This window comes from Glandiceps talaboti, chromosome 3, assembly GCF_964340395.1.
Source record: "Glandiceps talaboti chromosome 3, keGlaTala1.1, whole genome shotgun sequence".
NCBI lineage: Eukaryota > Metazoa > Hemichordata > Enteropneusta > Spengelidae > Glandiceps > Glandiceps talaboti.
Window position 1 is genome coordinate 31,126,295 of NC_135551.1, and position 13,497 is coordinate 31,139,791.

Genomic DNA, 13,497 nt, shown 5'->3' on the forward strand with positions numbered 1-13,497 from the left:
ACAACAGTGCTTATATTTGTCCCAATGAAAAGTAACCCAACTTGTGAATGAGGACATTACTTTCAAAGCCATTTAGTTTGTTGACATACACCTACATCGTTTGAGCCCAAATGTAGGCAAAGTGATATTTTCAAGATTACAGCAATTGCAGGTGTATTTTGAAAATTAGACATGCACCACAGAAAAAGATACCTGTCTGAACTTGGTAGATATATGTTTTTTACTGGCTATTCATCAACTGACTCTATTTTCAGCTCTGAAAACTGACCTCAGTATTCTAAATTTTATGTGCATCTACCCAGAGTTAAATCTTGTCAGATTTATTCGTGGTAAGCTGTCTAGAATTTCAAATTTTTAATGAATTTGTGACCAATTTTGGTAATTTTTTTAGGAAATTAGTGTTTATATCCATCCACTGGGATTTGCTCCTGCCAAGATGATCTCTTTCAATTTGGTTATTTGTCAAATTCCTGATTTTTAGGCAAAAAATGATGTTTTCAACTCCCAAAAAACATCCTGTCATTCATTTTATTTGACAATTTGTGTGTATGTCACCTGGAATTGAGTATATTTAGGTTAGTTCATTGAACCTAAAAAATGTGGAATTTTGAACGCAAGCAAATCCCTACTGAAAATAAGAACCATGTTTGTTTTCAATGCCACATGTTCCATTGTCTTCAAATCTAGACAATAATTCAAGCCCTTTAAACACCCCACATACACGACAGATTTCATAAAGCCATTGCATAGAAACTTTCAAATTGTTTGTCGACCCAAATCTAAATTTAAGTCCAACAATTTGACATCAGTTTCTTGGCAAGTAATTGTGCTTTAGTATTCAGTGTCTGTCTGTATATCTGTTTGTCTATGTATGTGCATGTTATTATAATTTGAAGTCCAGGAATGGACTGATTGGTTTGAATTGTTCAAGATAGTGACCAGAATAAGTAATATGCAAATAACATCCCAACTAAACTGAGGTTTTCAGGTGCTATAGTAGTGTGTGTGTGTGTGTGTGTGTGTGTGTGTGTGTGTGTGTGTGTGTGTGTGTGTGTGTGTGTGTGTCTGTGTGTGTGTCTGTGTGTGTCTGTGTATGTCTGTCTGTCTGTCAGTGTGTGTCTGTGTCTGTGTCTGTGTCTGTCAGTGTGTGTGCGTGCGTGCGTGCGTGCCCACGCACGTGTTTGTGTGTGTGTGTGCCAGTGTCAAAAAACCACTTGAGTGTTTGCCTCTGTCAGTGAGGGTGGCTGTAACTTGGGTTAATAGTTCAAATCAAAAGTATTGTAATTTTGATGTTTGATTTGGGCCAAACAATGTGATTTTATGTAGACAAATAGTTGAGACATTTCTCTCCATTGTTAAAATGCAAATTATGTATTACGATATTTGGTCAAAACATGTAACTCCAAAACAAGACTACAGATTTACCAGAAAATTTGTTGTGATTTTTCTAGAGACCTGAATGTAGGGATGAAGGATTCTTAATGACATGACATGACATTACATTAAATTTGATATGATATGCAAGTTTGGTCTAAAATGTGATAGTCAATCAAAAATACTACATTCAAAAAATCTGTTGAATATTTGTTGGGATGTTCCATGGGATATGAATTTGAGAGGTTGATGAAGGCAAGATGATATGATCTTTTCAATACAAATTACATAAAAATATGGTAACAAATCCTACACTTGGAAAGTGCTTGTCAAATATTTTTCACCGTAAATCATGATTTAGGGCTGTTGAAATGATAAATATTTCAAAGGAAGATGATCTCATCAATGTTGCAATCTGATAGTAATTTTGTAAGTTGTTTAGTAATACAACAATTTAAACTCAGTTGTGCGTCTGTCAGTAGTGCTAATTGTGGTCAACAGTTGTTTTGTGTTTAACAGATTTTTATTGCAGTCAAAAAACAAACAAGAGTGAAGTGCCTATGTTATGATGCATGTGTTATATTGAACACAACATATTTAGATGTACCTAGCATGCGCTGGATGGAGGAGTTGCATGGAACTTTGCTAAGCATGTCGTTTTGGATATCAAACTATCCATGGTTTCGTGACAGTCCTTTCTTCATGAATAGAATGTGGCTGGTCATAATTGCATAAAATTTAATTTAAGCCATGATTTGGAAAGCAGTATACATTTAGTGCAGGAATGCATCATATCTACCCTACCAAATATTTGAATGTGAAAGTAGAAGTTACCCAAAAATTTACCATTTCTGACTTGTCATTGACGCTCTGGAAGTGAAATCATTGAGGTACATTTATAACAACAAATATTTTCATCTTATTGTCCACAATATTTTCTCAAAAAGTGAACAACCATCAAACTGTTAGTACGTCTGTTGAGATGTAGTTTGTGTGGAGGGTACCTTGTAGAAGAACTGTTGTAAGTTTTGCCACTTCTGCATCCCTTACAATTGCTATTTTAGGACATGTCTGCAACAAATATAACATCTGTAGAAATGTCAGTGCATCAAGAATATGTGCATAGTACCTATGCTGTGATGTGTTGAAAAGATTAGGGACGATCGCACAATGTCGCACAAGTGCAACATTGAACATCGTTTGTTTAGGTCAAAACACCCTCCCCTACACGAATGTTCACAAATGCAATATGAAATGTTCATATATGTAAACTCTGGTGAAAACTATAGTGGTCATACCACCAAGATCGATGTAATGTAAAAACATGATTGTAAACGCATTAAAATACTACCAGAAACCCAGCACCATATCTCACTTTAGAGGTAATTTTTTATCAACTTATCAAAATCGCAGTAGTAAAAACAAAAGCTGTTATCATTGAACGGAGTTCGCTTATTGAACTTGTGTGACATTGTGCAATCATCCATAAATGTATAACGGTCTCTTCAGTACTTACAAAAATTGAAATACTCAGTGACTGTCATTGATGGAGTAATCACACAGGCACAGCTGGCATAGGAAAGAAACATTATTTCTGATTGTAGGCTATAATTATCTTGATTGATAAAGGGTGGGTGTGACACATCATGTTTGACATACAGTCTTGTTAAAATATGTTGATTTAGCAAGAGCATATACACCGATGATGAAGTGACAAGGTGCAGTTTATTTCTGCCTAGTATGGCAGCACTGCCTAAATTCATGATAGTTCACTTCATACCAAGTAAAATTGGATGGCAGCAGTAGAATTTGAAGAAAAAAAGTAAAATGAAGTTGAACAGGTCGGTGTGCCGTGTCGAAGAACATATATGGCCTTGTGGCAATATTTTTCTTTTACCAACACTTGACTGTGTTGCATTGCTGTAAATTTTCTTTCAAATTCCAAAAGTAATCGGTTGTACACAAAGACCACCACAGACTACATTTTGCAGGTATTCGGTGATGTTTGTTTGGACCCCAACAATAATCTGTAACCCTTGAAAGTTGCACACTTCTGCTATTTCAGCTTTACAGGATGTCCGAAAGAGAAGATACAAAAACAGAAAACCCCTTCTATCTATCATTTATGACATATCTATTTACAGGGAATCGCTTTTGCAAATGTTGGTGCATTCACTGTCTCCTCGACATACATTAGTATATGCATGCATGCATAGACAGACACAGACACACATATATACAGACAGACATGCATGCATACATACATACATACATACATACATACATGCATACACAAATAAATACATACATACATACATACATACATACGTACGTACGTACATACATAAACACATGCATATGTACGTACGTACGTACGTACGTACGTACGTACATACATACATTCATGCATGCATACATTCATGCATGCATACATACATACATGCATACATACATACATACATACATACATACATACATACATACATACATGCATACATACATACACATATACACATGATTTTATACACAAAATGGCATGTCTATTGTTGAGGGCATTGAATTAATGTGAATTATGTCTTCAAACATTTGAAGAAATATTCAATGTAGAGACATTTGAAACCTGTTTTGGCAGGGTTTGAATACAGTAGTGGTCTGCTGTCTAATGACCATAAATTAGAATTAAATTTGTGGACCACCAAGTTACAGTGTTCCAAAAGATTGACAATATAAGTATTTACCTACTGTGTACACTATCACTAGTTGTGTGTACATTATGTGGATTTATCAGTTTCTGATAGAAAGCTGGCTGTAGGAAAATTTGGAGAATTATAAGAAAAAACATGTGCATGAAGACAAACACTTTAAAAGGACCCTCCCCCCTTGATAAAATGAATAACAGGAGCAATGATGATATGATAGTGACTAAAATATTTACCAACGTCTTGATGTGGTGGTCCACAGTGGCTCTTGTCTAAAAAAGGAAATTTCTAGCCCAACTCTTGTACATTTTTGTCGTTGATATTCCTGATTCCTTGCTACAGCCAATCAGCATTACTGACTCATTTTAGGCATTTTAGGCATTTGATGCAAATTGTATGCCCAGTAGTAGTGATAGGTGAGCATTTCCATTCACAGAGAAGTTAGTTTTGGTATTTTTCCTACAGTTCAACAGGATTTGAAAATTTAGATGATGCTAGAAGATTTGTAATCCTCAATGGGCACAACTTAAGTAATGAATGACCCATGTGTATCTTTCTGTGGACAATCATGTCTCTGACACCCAGAACTTAATTTCAGCCAAACCTGGCACAAATATCAAAATCTAGTAGGATACACTTACATGCCACTTTGTTTCATGACATTGACCTTTATGGCAAATTGGTAGCATTATGTGCTTATTATCTCCAAGAATTTATGGCATAAAGACACTATTCAAATGTTTACCCCCCCCCCCCCCCCCCCCACTTTATCAGTCAATTATCTAATGAGACTTTTGACCTTGGTGAGGATTTTCAATGTCCATGCCTGTAGGATTATGATATACATTGTGGCAATAAATATTAAATAAAGAGAAAGGCCGTCTTATCAGACTATGTATTAAAGCCAATGTCCATTTTCTCCTAAAAGTAAGTGTGTGTCTTCATATGTAGAAAAATAGTTATGGCTGGTATGAGGACTGCCTGTTTAACAATGTGTAGTATATTTCTCTCTGAAGCCATCCTCAAGAACGTCTTCCTCATCATATTAGCCCCAGACCATCATTATATTAGCCCCAGACCATCACAAGTCTCTAGGGCTTAGGATAGGAATGAGCCATGTCATGTGGCCTATCCTCAGACAGTCCTAACTATCATGACCACAGATAATAGCCACCTGGCACAAATATCATCCCCTATTGTGGCATATATGTACATCACTTTATTTTGTGACCTTGACAAATGCTCTTGAGAGTGGTCATGTTTTCAACCACAACTACCCTGGTAATTGAGTTGAATATGCATTCAAGTGTGACATACAAATAGTCAAAGTAAGCATGTAAGACTCTGACCTTGACCTCCATCTTAAAGGTCAATAGCACTTTATCCAATAACATTAGCCCCACACTATTCAAGTGATCTATAGTGGTAATGGTTGATGCATTTTGTCAGACAATGACAATTTGACTTTCACCTTCAAGGTCAAATTGTCATTTGCAGAGAAGTTTTCTGATAAGACACGACCTGACCTGCATATTCAAAGTCTATTAATACTTTACCTTTTTAAGTTTGCATGAAGAGATACCTTTAAAAAAAAGGTGTAGATCCCATTTCTTGTAAACATTGAATATGTATGTTGAAAACATTTCAAAATGTTTGATCGACGATGTTGTATGTAGCAGTCAATGCGCAGAATCATTGAACTGACAAGTGAATTTGTAAGTTGGTGTTTACAATACGTTAATTGAAAACCAATAAATTTGTATGAAAGTCAATGTGTACAATTGGTGAGCTGAAAACCAGTGAATTTGTATGTGACCGTCAATGTTTACAGTCCGTGAACAATGATTAAATGAATTTGTATATAGTAGACATTGTTTTCAATCAATGAACTTGAAATTAAACCAGTGAATTTATATGTAGCTGTGAATGTTTACTATCAGTTGACTGACAACCAATGAACTTGTAAGTCAATATTTACAATTAACCAATAAGGTTGTATACATCATTTCATTTATGATCAGTGAACTGACTACCAGTGAATTTGTAAGTCAATGTGTACAATCAGTGAACTGATTACGAATGATCTGGGTAAGAACTATTCGTGAACTGATAACCAACAAATCTGTATGTAGTTGCCAATGTTTAGCATAACCAGTGAACTGTATAAGCAATCGGTGAACTGATAACCAGTGAACATGTAAGTCAGTCTTTACAATCAGTGAAGTGATAAACCATGAACATGGATGTAGCTGTCATTTTGCATAATCAGTGATCTGAAAATTGCTCAAGCTTACGTGTAGCAGTGAATGTACAACTTAAAAAACTGATGAACCGCTTTCACTCAAGGTAGGTATGTACAAAACCCTTTTGTTTGTCTACACTTTGTAACTTCCTGATATTGATATATGTGAATTTTGTACTCAACGTCTAACATTGATTGTGATACTAGTACCAAGTCTAGCTGTATGAACACCAGTGTTAAATCTAATGTGCACATTTTGCGAGAACTTACTCAGTGAAGAAGGAATCGCTACAGGTATTCATTTCAAGCAATGTGTTCTGACATCACCTCTGTCCCATTTATCAGATCTTGCCCAAGGTTAGTAGTTTATATCAGCTTGTGTTAAATTGACAATAGCCATGAGATATGAAACCTTTGTAAAATGTCCCAATGGTTGCAGAGTTAACCAAGTGCTGTTTCCATGTAAAAGGCCTCTGTGCTATGACAACCTCAAACTTGTCAGACTCTTGGCCATATTTGTCATAAAAGTACACTGTACAATAGCTCGGGAATCGTAAATGCGAGGGTGTGTGACCAATATCAATGAATGTTACACTTCTGCAGGTACTGTTTGACCTTTGTCAATGTCAAAATCAGCTCAAGTAAATCATATCATTTTTTGAAAAAATGACTTTTTTTTGGTCCAAAACTGACCTGTTTGTACAGCTTGGAACTATGATGCATAGAGAATCAGTTTTATGTGTCTGTTCCAATATTAACAGATACAAACCTTTTGCCGGGGTCATTAGATTTGATGCTGACCTTGTGGCCAAAATTCAAAATCAAGCCATTTCTTTGCTATCACGGATTATTTGTGATATTTTTAAAGCTAGTGTGAAGGTAGAAGTATTAAAGGTAGGACATGTATGTATGTGAAATATTTAGATTTATTATATCCATTTTGACAGCGCGGTGTATAGATTTATTAAAAAACTGCTCAGGAACAAAGTCTCATTCACAGACGTGATAGTATTTAGATATGGTGTCACTTTTGACCCATTCGCAGGCCTTCCACTTGTAAATATATCCCTAATCACTTTTTAATGAGAAATACTATTAATAATAATTCTCAATTTTAATTACTTTTGCTATCTTCATTCATGAAACCAGCATCAAAAATCAGGTCACTAATTACTTGAACCAGGATGTTTTTCGATATTTGAGTTCAACTGGTATGTCAAGATAAAGTCATTGTGTGTGTGTTTCTTGCAAAGGGTTAGTTGACTAGCGATTTCATCCTGTCATTGAGGTTAATTCCATTTTGTTTATTTATCAGATTAAAACCTATTTTCATATTTAATTGTTCTGTGTTATGCTAGTCTGTAAAAGTATAGATGGCGTGAAAGTCAAGTTTGGACATAAGATGGACCTCAACATCTAGATACTAGTATTATGTGTCAATGTGTCATATTTTTGATTACTATTTAGCCAAGAATGAAAGAAGCATCATGTGAGGGTGCCCCAGATTAGGTAATATGGGTGTTAGACCTTTTTATGTATACATAAAACATTGCAATACAGAAATCAGCCAACGGAATGGGTATGAACGATCCTCAGTTTGTAAAACTTCTGCAATTGGAATTGTAAGCACCAAACCTATTTGAATAACCAAGAATGTCTCTATCATAAAACCCTGGAAAGGATGATTTTCTAAGTAAACTACAGATTTAAGCCAATCCTTCTAGGCCATATATGCTGTTGATTAGTTCCCCTTATAGCCAAGTTGTATAATCTTTGATCATTCTAATAACTGGAATATGATTTTCTAAAGGTTTCAATAATATCCACTTGCAATAACCGTACTATATCTAACGTATTACACCATATATACAACTAAAAGTTGAGATCCTGGAGTTACTACCGAAACTACCAAAAGTAGCCTGGGTAGTCAGCAAGTATTTTAGACCATCATGAAATAAACAAAGTTTTTAAAGATCAAGAAAGCTTGAAAATATGACTCTCTTGCTTTGTGGTTTTAAATCTAATTGAATTTATCATATATTTAGGTTTATTCAATTTATAGAAAGGGGGTATTTTTTGCATTCGCCTCAGATGGATATTTTTGAACTAACCCAATTTATAAAACTTGCATGAAACATTCACTTTAAGTTTCTAGAAATGTAATCATGGCTGCAAAAACCCATTATGCTAACAAATGTTTTGGACAGTGGGTGAGTTTAAGATAAAAAACTGTTAGCCATCTGTTAGCTAGCCTGTCCAAGACATTGTTCATTGATACAGTAGTAGACAGAGCTAGCACAGTCACAGCTCCAGCACCCACACTGTGGACAGGCAAGCTGACAGCTTTTACCCTGAACTCAATGGAAAAGATATTTGACTGATCCTCAAATTTTCCTCTGCCAAACATTTTGTTTTACGTCTTTCATGTAAACAGAAGTGTGAGACCGAAAATGCCACCAAGGCCTATTTGTTATGATGATAATGTCCAAAATTTACTGCAAAATGTCAGAATGGCCTCGACTCAACAAGTGACAGTGGGAGATACTGTCCAGGCAGGGATAAGTGATCACCCCGTTATAGAATTTATCATTTCACAGACTGCCCAGAAAGGGACAAGATGAACACCTATGGAATTCATAACTTGATGCATTGCTATATTTTGGAGTCTGTACAATCTTTCAGTTATATCTTCAAATCAACTAGGTATAATACATCATTCTAGAAGTACAGTCAGGGCATTGAAGAGTATAGGTTTATTGCTAATTTGAAAATTGAATGGATCAAAGTTAAACTGTAGAAGAATTATTTTTGATATATAGTGCTCTTCCAGAACAAGTTCAAGGGCCTTAAGCTCTCATGCAATTTATAAGTGCCCTCTTAATGTGAAAATCTTACTGTATACCTTTGTAACTTGGCCAGATGGTCACTGAGTTAACCATTTTATGCAACAATGATAACAACCAGACAATATACCCATGATGCCGTTTTCCTGAAATTCTCCTAATGCTGTAAAGGGTGTTACTGGTCTCTTTAGCCGAGTGATGAAAGCATTTGAGGGGGAGAACACTTGATGTATGATGTCGTAATGTGCATTAGTTACAATAATTGCAATGCTGAATGTAGGCTTCCTTGCAAACTTGATCTCTTATATAATGGGGTTTGTTCATGCACAGGTATGTTAATAATAAAAGCTATGAATACACGTGTTCTGTAGCCGTAACATGCCAGAAACCAAAATCTGTAAAACAATTATTACAACGTAGACAAGCAGCAGCCAATAAAAAGCTATCTGTGACAAAATTTGGCATTTGCAGTACATGCATTGTCCATGCAAGGACCAATACTATATAGCGTGCCGTTTGACCTCACTATTACAATGAGGTTTAGATGATATACCACTAGTGGGCAATATTGACTAGACCACATGCAAGCTAAGTTGAATGCATTTGAACCAAAACTATGGAATTTATACCCAGTGCGCTGTCTGTCACAACTTGCATGTATGCCATCTGTTCGCGGTGCTCAAAATGTTCAAAATCACAAGTATTTTTTTCCCTGATTTTTTTGTATGTTTGTGGAGGTGAAATTATATTATTCCTCAATGGTTTTCTCCATTCAGCCTGAAAATACTACCTAAGGGTTATATATCACTTCTTGTCAAGCCCCTAAGGTCACTTGAATTTGCTTGGCTGAATGAAGAAAAATATTGGGGCCTAATGTAGAAGTACAGTAAAGTTTTGATTATATACCAACTGCTATTGGACAGTACTGATTTGTATAGTCTTGAATGATACTGAATCGTTAACCACTAGAGGGCAGTATTGATTTGAAAAATATACACTTGTCTAAACTATTTCTAACTCCCTTTAACATTTCAGCATCGCTATTTTCGTCATGTGACAGTAGCGTAACAGCAGACAATAATGTCTTTCTTGAGATATGGGCGAATGTTCCAATAACTTGACATGAAAGATGGTTGGTTATACCTGCTAAGTAAAATACCAAGGTAAACATCTGGTGATAATTGTAACTTGTAAGTATAATGTTTGTTTTTCTGTAAATTTCAACATTTTATGGGTAATAACTGATTGTATATTTGCTTCTTTATGTCTATTTAAAATTAATCCATGTAAAAGTCTGGCAGATTTTTGATGAAGTATATGTACGAGTAACTTGATGAACCGTGTACAGAGAAGTGTTGTCATAACTATCATAGGCAGTGTAACACAAACAGACAAGTTCTTACTGATAAATGAGGGAACATTGAAATTTCGTGTAATTGATACAAGGAATTGAATAGAAATGTATAAAGCATACAATAGCATTGGTACATGTCATTCCCTACATAGGAGAATAATGCCATTTTTTTAGCCGACTTTCTGACTTTCCCTGCCCATCTATGAACACATCTAAAAAAATTTGCTTTGATCAAATGGAAACTTGGCAAATGTGCATGGCAAGATCTGATTAATTTTTTGTAACTATTACACAAATATCATTTGCATAGTATATGGTTTTTAACATTAGATGACACATGTACAATGCTTCCTTCATATTACATGTAGCTTGAGTACAATCCAATCAGATCCAATTGTTGTATGAATGTTAATGAGTCATTTCTATAGTAATAAGTAAATGTATTTTTGGTCAGACATTTGCATAGTAAGTGATTTTCAGTCATAAGGTGATATCTCTAGTGCAGTGCTTGCTTCATATTACATATGATTTTGATACAACCTGGTAATTATTGCATGAGTGATAATGAGTCATTTGCATAGTAAATGGGTTTTTTGGTTGATCATTTGCATAGTCATTGATTTTTGGTCATTTTTTACACTGTCTCTCTAGGACAATGGTTGCGTCATATTACATATAACTTGATGGCTCCAATGGTAATGGCACAATACACAGGTTAGTATTTACATAGATATGTATCTTTATTACAATAAATTACATTGTGAATATACATGTACCATATTAAAACATCTGAATTATTCCATTCACAGAATTCCTACCCAAATACAAATCATAAACATCTTACTTCAAAGGGATACATCGACAAGTACAACGTTGAGGTTAATTGAAGCTGATGCTGTATTCTTTGTCACGTTAATTTGTCTTAATGTTGAATTGGTCAAGCAATGTCATCTCTTACTTTTCATCCAAATTTATTATGCTGGAGAACTCTTCTTCATATGTGCATATGATCATTTCTAGTGAATGGTGGAATGGTGCATGCATGCGCGCACACGCACATGCACATCTAAATAACAGATTTTACCTACTTTACCACTCTTAAGAAAAACACTAAGTTAAGATAACTTTATATGTAATGAGTAGATATTGCTTTGCGTATCAATGTATGTCAGTTAGTGTTACAACCCTATTATAGACTGGAATTAACAAACATATTAGCATTTGTGGAGTATGTCTTATAGAAGACTTGTCTCCTAGTAGTATTTATTGTCTGACATGAATTCATGAAAAGTATGATTTTGTCATGAGAGGTTTGTCACATTTTTGGTCAATAAAACCTCTTAACCTTCAGTAAATAACTAATGTGTGTTGTCTGATATCTTTCTAGGTGCAGTTCATATTGCCCCATTCCATGCTGCATAATTGGAATAGGGTAAAGTATGTTCCAGTGAATGGAAGGATACTGTCTCCTCACTATTTCCAGGAATCCTGTGAGAGCAGTTCCAGCTACTATGATGATATGTTAGATATCCAACAGTCAATAACATTTACAACACTACTGTAAACTTGATCTGTTTTCCTTCAAACTCGTGATTGTATAATGTGTGATGATATCAGAACGAAAATATTTTGTTTGCCGTACTGGAGAAAACATGTTACTTTGTACTGTTGTGGTGAAATTAATCCTCTTTCTACCAGGGATAATTTGTACATAACAAACTACAAGTAGTAATTAACATGTAGGGAAAGCATAAATGAAGATTGAATTGTGTAAAAGTTGTTTTGAGAATGTCAAAAAGTTTAAATGTGTGACACAGACTAAACAACAAAATGTGTTCATTATGGATGTGGCTATGCTTAAAGTGTAGACTTCTTCATGATATAGACAAGTTAGTGTATTGAATTTAGTTTTGATGTTTGCTCTGAAAGGTACAGCAAAACCACATGTTTGTTCCATGAAGCAGATGATTTCACGAGATGAAGGAAAAATGTAGATCCAAATGTTGAGACTAGCATACTGAAACAACTACTAGTACTTTAAATATATGAGTCCTTGTGTGAAACAGTACATTCCATGCTAGGGCAATCAACTAACTGAACTCAAACTGCCATACACTACTTTTCATTGACCAGTACTGATATTCATCATCATTTCATTGAGCCAGAGCACACAACGAGTGTTTCTAAACCTTATATAGGACAGTGACTTTCAACTTTACATGACTGTGGACAACTGGTACATTTTGTATATTGGACCAACCAATCAAAAGTGATAATTTTGTCTTCATTGAAAATAAAATGTACTTATTTTAGAAATAAATTGGGAAATGTCAATAATTTACACTGAATTTATGTTTGTGTACAAGACTACTTTTCATACAGAGTGAGGGAGTGATGGAAAGGCATGGGTGGCGTTCTCCTTTACGAAGAAATTACTCTACACACAATTCTATTAGTAAGGTGGTATTTATTGTCTGTTGGATGGTCCCTGCTCACAAAACAGAGCTTTACAGAACTCTGTGAATACAGACCAGTAAATGAGACAGCTTTACAGGACTCTGAATACAGACCAGTAAACAAGACAGAGCTTTACAGGACTGTGTGAATACAGACCAGTAAACAAGACAGAGCTTTACAGGACTCTGAATACAGACCAGTAAACAAGACAGAGCTTTACAGGACTCTGAATACAGACCAGTAAACAAGAAAGAGCTTTACAGGACTCTGTGAATACAGACAAGTAAACAAGACAGAGCTTTACAGGACTGTGAATACAGACCAGTAAACAAGACAGAGCTTTACAGGACTCTGTGAATACAGACCAGTAAACAAGACAGAGCTGTACAGGACTGTGAATACAGACCAGTAAACAAGACAGAGCTTTACAGGACTCTGTGAATACATACCAGTAAACAAGACAGAGCTTTACAGGACTCTGTGAATACAGACCAGTAAACAAGACAGAGCTTTACAGGACTCTGTGAA

At 35.2% G+C, this 13,497-nt stretch overlaps 1 protein-coding gene across 2 annotated transcripts in view; it reads left to right on the forward strand.

Moving 5' to 3' along the window:
* Positions 1-12,827, forward strand: part of LOC144433415 (non-POU domain-containing octamer-binding protein-like) — a 30,684-nt gene extending 17,857 nt beyond the window's left edge. The window contains exons 9-11 of one of the 2 annotated variants that reach the window (XR_013480763.1): positions 10,194-10,348; positions 11,164-11,226; positions 11,900-12,827. The gene's annotated coding sequence lies outside the window, so the exon portion shown is untranslated. The remainder of the gene's footprint in view (positions 1-10,193; positions 10,349-11,163; positions 11,227-11,899) is intronic. The other variant, XR_013480764.1, reaches the window with a different exon arrangement.
* The last annotated feature ends 670 nt before the right edge of the window (positions 12,828-13,497 follow it).